Genomic DNA, 9,840 nt, shown 5'->3' with positions numbered 1-9,840 from the left:
GTGAAAGCACTTATAATAAAATGATGATATTATTATTGGTTGCTTTCACTCTCAAAGTTAAACGAACTAACAAGTTTTCTCTTTCTCAGCAGTAGAGTGAAGTTGTTAGCCTAATAAACTATTTGTACCAAACGGTAATTTGGTTCACACGTTAATTTCTGTATTTGCATTTGAAATTCTTTTTATGACAATTACTTTTGATTATTTAAATACAGATATGATTACTAAAAAAAACGTGTATCCGGGACTTTCGATGTGGTTGTGAAACCTACATACCCAAAGCTTCATTTGCAAATTTAAAAAAATAAATAAATATAAATAAAGTTATAATATTAATAATATATTATATAATATTACGCAAAATTAACATATTATACCATGATATTAATCATATAAAAATATTATATAATAAATGTATCATTAATATTAAATAAATTATAATCCAAGATGAATAATTTTTGGGATCCAATAACTATTAAATATGGTTAATATAAAGTTAGTACTTGTGTTTTTTAAAAAATGAAAGGAATCAATAACGACAATAAAAACAATTGAAGAAGCCGTTAAGTCAAAAACACACACCTATATGCGAGGTTTTTCCACCAAAATAATTACTAGTTGCATGTTTGCGTCTGCACGCGCGCGTCAAAAATTTCTCCCTAAGATAAAGATAGAATAAATAGAAAATGCGAGATACATATAATTAGGAGGGTAAGACAACTCAATCGCCATTATTGGAAGACTTGTTTGTGGTTGTTTTCTGCCTTATCCAGCAAGAGAGACCCAGTGGCTGGGCAGTGGACACGATAACGATAGTCCCCATGCTCGATCTGGTGCGTCCAGACTCTAGTAGCTTTATGTATTTGTCTCGTTTCTTTGCCCAAATTCTTGCAACCCATCAAACACCCATTTCTTTCTTATCTCCTGTCCACGTTTCCTGCAGTTCCCCCATGTTTGGAGGTCACGATCATTTATATATATATATATATATATATATATATATATATGCTTTAGAATTTTGAAATACTAATAACTTTTGAAAAGTTTTAATATATGTTACGAGTCATCTTTCTTATTTATCCATCTTGGCTTAGGAATTCAAGTCGGTGTGTGTATATATATATGGAAAGTTGGAAAAAATAGTGTTCACTTAATTTAATTACTTGAATCTAATCCCAGAATTAGTTCAACAAATTAATATGAAATTACCATTCATGAAATTTATTAATGTAATTAACAAAAATAAAATTATGTTCACATGAAATAAATATATAATTAATGATCATGTACGTATTCATACAAATAAATAAATAAATAAATAAATAATATATATATATATATATATATATATATACATATATAACCACCAATACCACCACCGCCTCACCTAGCTTATGTGCAACCCCCACATCATGCACATAGTTGTAGTCATCGTGTGCATCGCCCACATCGTGCATAGCTAATACCGCCGTGTGCATCCCCCACATCGTGCACAAGTAATATCATCATCCACACTCTCGCACCCGTCATCACCGGTGTGTGCATCTCCCACATTGCGCACACACACAGTTATGTTTATTACACAATATTAACTATCGATATATAACATATATATATATATATCAGCATCCTATAGGAGCACAAAGACTCATCCTATTGCACACTCACCACATAAAACGTTTTAATAAAGGCTTGTTCCCATGCATAATCTTTAAGGAAAAATCAAATAAAAATTCATTCTCATGCTTCATCCAAATACCAATACATTTCCCAAAATATTTTAAATGTAAGTTCACTCACCTGGGTGGATTTGTAATTGAATTTCTTTTCAAAATTCTTCCAAGCTAATAAGGGAAATCACTCGTTCTCTCTTTGCATGTCCAATTAGTGAATGAATGTACTTAAGAAAGACTTTTGAAGGCTGTTGAGGTGTAAAAGTGGAAGAGCATGAAAAACCTTATGAAAGGGTGTAGAAAGGCATGAGAAACAAAGCTAATTTGGGGAAGTTTTAAAGGTTTCAAAGGATACTTCCATGAAAAGTGCAAAGAAACATGGAATGGAGAAGAGGATAGGAGGAAGAAGAAGAAGATAAGCTGCTGAAAAACTCAAGAAAAGCTGCTGGAGATTAGATATTTATAGTTAAAGTTTATCCAATTTTTATGCAATTTACAATAATACCCTTAACAAGGCCACTTGTCTTCCTCCTTTCCTTTATGCACTCTTTTTACTCTTTTAATATTGAGACAAAGTCTATAATAGTCTAAAAGTACTCGAGTTCATGAAAACTTAAAAATTTAGGCTCAAGGTGAAAAATGACCATTTTACCATTATCGTGGAAATTATCAGTATTTATATCTTCTTCATTTATTTTACCCTCATTCATTTATTCCTTAGGCCTACTTAGACCTTAATAATGTCTGAAAGCCTACTTCTAGGGTCTCACCATGAGAAATGATGAAATTACCCCTGACCCATGTTTTTGCGTCCACACCTAGTTATGGGCCTATAGAGGTCGATGTCTCACAATAATTGTCCTTACAGCTGGTGTCACGACCCGAAACCTCTCTCGGGCCCATGACAACCACCGTGATGTCCCGATTTACACTCATTACCCGAAATGCCAATCGGAACCCCGCAAGGCTTACGTATCAGTTTCTTGCCTTTCTTGTGAGCAATAGTTGTTAAACATTCCGTTTTAAACCATTACCAGTCGTTTCCGGCTCAAGTAAATCAAAAGACAAAATTATTTTAAAAGGATTTATAGACAAATATTACTATTCAAAATATTGATTAAAATATAGCATTTTTATATAAAACAATATTTATAGAAACACGTGTAAGTAATCTTTTGTAAAGTGGAAGTAAAATAAATTCATACATAGAATAATTTACAAAGTTATAATGTACAATAATAATTACAATGACAAGTGGCCCATAAATACACCAAGTGTTAGTGATAGTAACCTACTGTCTGTGGATAGAGGGGTCAACTGGAATCCTCGACAAAATCGGGTATCTACAAGCTACCACAGGCCTAAAATATTTGGAAAGGAGGTGGGTGAGATTTTGCAATCCCAATGAGTAAACAGACATTATTATAAATATCTAAAGGCGAGTAAAATGGAGGCTAGTTTAAACAACAAATCACAAACCATTTCATAAGGTTTTCAATTTATTTCTTAAACCATAAAATATTTATAATTTACCAAAACAGTTGTTAAGGCTTATGACTTTTATTAAAAACATGGCTCAAGCCAAAAACTAATCCTGGGTGATACCTTGGCTGAGGCATCTAACCGAGTCCGCTAAGGTTGTTAAGATATTTACATGTTAAACACATGTTAGTTTTGAAAACAAGCCGTTCCTTGGCATTGGCCGAGTTACACATTCACGTGGGGCTTCGACGTGAAGTGAACTCTAACACTACCCTGGGAGTTACCTCATCGCCTTTACAATAGGAGTAACTATATAATCGGGTTTACCGTGCCCCTCTAATAGGCATTCCACGAAAACCCGCCACTGCAGTGACTAAACCCACCAACTTTAATAAAATTTCGACAGTATAACGTGGCTTTTATTTATTTACCCAGCCTGCATAGTAAAAGATAGCTTACATAAATTCCCAATGCAATTATAAAATATAGCCACATATTCTCATATATAATAAGCCATTCACAGGAAAATATACTTTTCAAGACAATTGACAGCCTCCAATTTACTCAATTTCATAATCAAAAGTTTCTTATTTCAGATAATCAATACAATATATTATTTGTCATATTTATTTCTAAAACATCAAAAGTCCCATTTTAATCTCATTTTCGTTTCATAAAATACATAAAGAGCATTTAAAAATAAACTCCAGATAATTTACAATAATAATAGGTTTACTCACCGTTTGTACAAATTAAATGCTTTCTAGGTGCCCCGATCACTGTTCGTCGGGTACGACTTCCTTGCCTTTATCGGAAGGCTTTCCTCCTAGACACATTGTAAAAATTACACAATTTACCACATTGATACTAAATCACTTTATAATTGACTTAAATCCTATACTAATGCATGGTATGAAATGCAATAGCCTAAAACGGCTTAAACGGGGTATTAACCTATCTTTGACACTTTACCCGATAAATTGCTAACACGCTCCATTTTAGCTCTAAATTGTCCTATTTTCTCTCCAATATTTCTAACCATTAAATATCAGCCAATAACCTTCTAAAATCATCAAAATCAGCTCACTTGCCTCCTTGGAAAATTCGGCATAATGGGTTTCAATGGGAGAAAATTATTTCTCTAGCTTATTTTTGTTATATTACAATATAACCTAACTAAAATCACTTAATTCAATTAAAATCAGCCAAAACTCAAGCTCAAAACTCATCCATGGAGGTTTGGCCAGCATGGGTGTCCATACCCACTTTCTAATTTTGCATGGAAATGAGAAAAATGCGTGGGTAGTGAAAATCACAAGGAAAATCAATGAAATTTACCTTTTCAATGCTTGATTTCTTGATTTCTCTTGATTTTCCCCAAATTTTCAGGTAGGGTTCTTATTTGTTTTTTTTCCCCTTTTCTCTCCTGGTTTGGACAGCTGAAGAAGATGAGAATTCTGGAATTTTTACCTTTTTAAAGGCTAAAATAATATAATATTATTTTATTCATTTTTTTAATGTTTTATTAATTCCTTAAATTCTAGCCATCCATTTGTTTCCAAATTTTCACCATACACTTGTCCCACATATCCATAGCTTAGATAAAATTCTCAGACTTATCCAAAGTCTTGGTGGAGTAATTTTTGAAATTTACACTTTTACCCCCGTAAAAGTCAAAAATTACATTTTTACCCCAAAAACTGAAAAATTGCCCATAGACATATTTTTCATCCCTTATACTCATACCATTCTCCAATTTGTCAAATTTGATCTAAATTCTCTCAAAATCTCAAATTTTGTTCGCGGGTGGTAAAATTACGATTTGGCCCCTACACACAAGAAATCACCGAAATTAAACTTTTTCACTTCCTATCATTAAATTATACTCCAAATAGTTAATCTTGGTCAAAAATTTCACTCCATGATCAAATTATTATCTTAGGTGGCAAATTGACGATTTTACCCCTAAACATCAAAATTTTCAATTTTTCTCCAAATGAACCTTTAAACTCCGAACAATCATTTTTAATCATTCCTGGACTATAAAATATTAAATTTCATCCTACGATTCCTATTTGAACTAGTTCGAAGTTAAATCAACTCAAATGTACCGTTAAGTACAATATTGGGTTTCGTCTATTCTTAGGGACTTTCCTAGCGTAATAACATGCTACTCAGTACATGTATGTCATGACATGTGTTTATAGGGTCGGGTTCTACAGCTGATGTGGCAAACTTTGTTCTATTTCCTACTTTTAGGACCACCTCTCTTTCATTAATCTTTTACTCGTTTCTTGCACCTTCATGTCATTACATAAGTGTGACCCACATCTAGTATCTAATACCCATGATGACGAATCAATGGTAGATGGATTTATTTCAATCATATACATGGTCAAAGGTGAAGCTTCTATAAGTTTCTCATTCTTTGACCTGGTGAAGAAGTGAAGGATATCTTCCTTAATGACATATATTCTTAATAGATATTTGAGAACATTTCTCAACTTGATATACCATTTCAAACATTTCGACCTAGATTTCATGATGGCATTAAGTATGCCACGCAAAGTGATGTGTATTCGCATACTAACAACATAGACATTTGAAGAATGTTTATGAGTAATCATGTATTATAATCAATTAAAATGAGTTAGTAAATCTTAAATTGATTGCTCCCACTATTTTCTTCAAGATGATAACCCTCCATATCACTTTGAGAGATCTCTACAAGGATTCTTTTAGTGGGTTAGGATCCTTATCCATTCTAATTATGACCTTGAGTATGCTCAACAAATCATGATAGGTGGATTAGGTGGGTAACTGAGCTTACCAATTGTATCTCTATATAACTCCTAGATTAACTAGGTGACAACACATTGCCTAAGCATATCATATATGTTTCACCTAACCATTGCCTCTAGTTTCCATCATAATCAAGTTTCCAAACATCTGGATTTTATGAAACAAGTTGAGTAAGACCAACCAATAGCTCAAACATACTTATGTAAAAGTGTGACCTTCAATGTACTCAACAAGTCTCCGATTAAAAGAGTAGCCAGATTATCTTGCTGTATGCCGGAAGGCAACTTAATTATGCATGGCATGTGACTCAATATTTACCAAGGGATTTTTCTTATTTTTTATTTAGTTAAGGTCTCATCTTTACATGCATGGCATTTATTAATTACACAAAATAAATCTATCTCATGCATAATACTTTGCATCACATAGCATTTATTAAATGGCAAAAATAAATCTATCGCATGCATTCTACTTTGGATGATTATGAACTTTATCTATACTAATTTCCTTGAGTCATCAAAGGAAATTAGCTTGGTCAAACCTAGGAGATAATATACAACATATTGTAATCTTCCTCCTTTTAGCTTCATGGCGCCTTTAGGTCTTCATCTTGGATTTGTAAAATAACTCCTAAACTAATCCTAATTCTACACTTATATGTAAATAATTATATTTTAGTAAAGAAACCTTGTGGTACATTTGAAGGGAGTTAGGTGGAGAGAGAATTTTACAATCCTTGAAAATTAAGAGAAAGGTAAGGTGTACAGACCCTATTTAATAAATAAATACCATGATAAAATTTAACCATACATCCACAATCATATTGGGCCTAGTCCATAATTGTCCACATTCATCGATCCACATGAACATAAAATTAAAACTATGTCTTATTTTAATTGTTAATCATATGAAGCATCTGAAATTAGTGTGCAACTAATTTCGAGTTCATTTTTAATTCTATGTATGAAAATAGATTTCCATATATGGAAAGTCTTTACATATCAATATTAGTAATATTATCTATTCTTAATCTTTATTAGAATTAGAATTAAAATATTATTACAAATTAAAACATTTTTAATTTGTGATCTTTAAATGTTTTAAGTAACTTTTACTAATCTTTTTAAATTAAAGATTATGTGTCTTTAATTATCTAATTTCATTAGATAATTTAAATATAATATTTAAGATAACATTATCTTTAATTATATTTAAGTGTTCTATTCAAATTTCTCTTCTTAAAAAAAAAATTAATTCATAATATTTATATTATCCATATTTATCACACTTCCATATTTATAGCAATCAAATTCCTAAATTTATGAATGTGATTAATTAAATTATGATATCTTTATTTTAAGGAATCAAATTCTTTTTTTTAAATATATCAAAATTTATCTTTCTAGAACTTTTCCATAACATATTGTTTAGTGAATTAGTGTTTCTAATTGCACCAATTTAGGCTGCAAATATTGACATTAAAATCCAAAAACCATGACTTTACAAAATTAGACAACATTGTACTAGTCACGATTTTGTGGCTTGATGCTGCACCAAATCATGGAATTTAATTCCCAAATTTTAACCATGGTCAGCTAAGATATGGAACCTTTTCATATTAAAATTTCATAATTTTAACCATGGCTTATGTATGCTGTACATAGCTATAGTTTTAGGTTGTATATGAGGCATTATGGTGGCATAAATCAAGGGATTAAATCCCTTAATTTTAGTAATCTTTCCAGGCATGTTTTGAACATATTCAAACTTCAAAATTTATCCAAAAAGGTATAATAATTGTACAATTTTAGGACTATTTGAAGATGATTTTCTCAACCAAAACTGTGACCTAAAACTACTGCTAGTAGCAGTGGTTTCAGCCATGATTTCATGGCCTTTCCTTCACCATTTGTAGCTGATAAGCAATCATATTGAAACATTTTCAATGTAGATTACTTTCAAATCCTTTTAGAACTTTTAAAGGCTTTTAGACTCCTTTAAAAACTGAAAATCAAACCATATGCAAATCTAGATATAATCGAATTCTGTCACCAAACCGCATCTTGTTCCTCATGAATTTTAATCCTTTTTTTGCCAACTCTTTTATGCATCTCATGGATATATTGTTCTACAAAATCGAGACACTTAAACAAGATTAGTTGCTAAAACAAATAAGTATTAACAATAAAAATCCGAATCTGTGATAAACTACTCCAAAACATAATCGAAATTTAAAACTTACTTGATCTTTTCCAAACACCTCACAATCAATGAAAATTGGAATTAGACAATAACAAAACATACCTTTGCATTAAAACGAACCAAGAGAGGCTCTGATACCACTGCTAGAAATGGCATGATTAAAGCATCAATGCAGCGAAACAACAAAAATTGAAACAAAATAAAAAACCATGCCTTCTACCTTTGGATCAACTTGGTTTTTGAATGCAAAGTTAAATACCATAGAAAATCAGAAAAAGGTTTTTAACTTTCCGAATGATATCGTAATCAAATGGATTTCTTTTGGTCTTGAAAAACATGAACACCTTCTTGTGGGAAAGAATCTCAGTCACTCAATCGCTTAGCCTCCAATATTGCATACATGATTGTTATGGATCCTTCTCAATGAGAGAGCTTTATGCCACAAGCTTGTGCTAGCAAGTGGACAACGATTTGTCCTATTTTCTTCTTTGATTTCCAACAAAGAATCAATGGAGAAATTTTTTGAAAAAATCTTCTAAAAAATGGTGGCATTTAATAGAAAAACTTTTAGTTTTTTTTTCGTTGCATTAGAAAAGAATGGTTATAATGTGATATTTAAATTTAGGTTTAATTTTATTATTCAACTTATTAAAATTTGTAAAATAAGGCTTTAATATTATAACGATTATAATATTTAACTAATGCCTAATTAAACTTTTTTAATTAGGTTCTTAGTAGTTAAAACCTAAAATTTGATTTAAGTTTAACTTAAATCATCAAACTCTCAATTTAATCCAAATTGCAACCTTTGTGTCACGACCCGGAACTCCCCATCGGGCCCGTGACAACCGCCGTGAGGCCTCGACAAACATTCTTCACCCCAAATGTCGATTGAAACCTCGCAAGGCTTAGCATCAACTTTCGCATCTCCCCGGTGAGCAACAGTTATTAAATCTCGCATTTTAAAAAAATCATAAGTCATTTTTAAATAAGAACAATAAAATATTATTTTTTGGCTCACAGGGGTATTTTCGTAATTTTTCGTCAAAAATCTCAAAACTTGCTAAAAATGTAGTAGGTAAGCAGAAAATATATATTTAATGATTTAAAAACAATTAAGTATCTAAAACGTTCATTTGAAAGCAAATTGTTGACAACTAGTACTATTCAAAAATAATAAATAAAATATTCTATTTTCTCATAAAATAAATTTTTATAGAAATATTCGTAAATAATTTTTCGCACATGAAAGTAAAGTAAAAATTGTATGAATAGAAATACAGATAACCAAAATATAAGTTTTGATCTGCAATGACACGTGGGCTCCAATTGACCAAGAGGATGTAAGACTGTGAACTCTTACTTTCTATAATGCAGTTCCGAGCTTAGTTCTCGTCCTACTCGACTATCTACAAACTGTCCTGAGCCTGAAAAATGTATAGGAAGAAGGGGTGAGATTTTATAATCCCAGTGAGTAAACAGATACCATCTAAAGTATCTAAAGCCGAGTAAATGGAGACAATTAAAATAAGTCATCATACTGTAATTTCATTACCTTTCAGTTCATTTCAACCAAATAAAATCAATCCATATAAATCGAGTAATCAACTTGGCTTATGAATTTCTTAAAACTTTGGCTCGTGCCAAAACTCATACTCGGTGATACCTTGCGCAGGGCATC

The sequence above is a fragment of the Theobroma cacao genome, chromosome 7 (genome assembly GCF_000208745.1).
Source record: "Theobroma cacao cultivar B97-61/B2 chromosome 7, Criollo_cocoa_genome_V2, whole genome shotgun sequence".
Taxonomy (NCBI): Eukaryota; Viridiplantae; Streptophyta; class Magnoliopsida; order Malvales; family Malvaceae; genus Theobroma; species Theobroma cacao.
The sequence above is the reverse complement of the archived record's forward strand: the minus strand, read 5'-3'. Positions refer to the sequence as shown.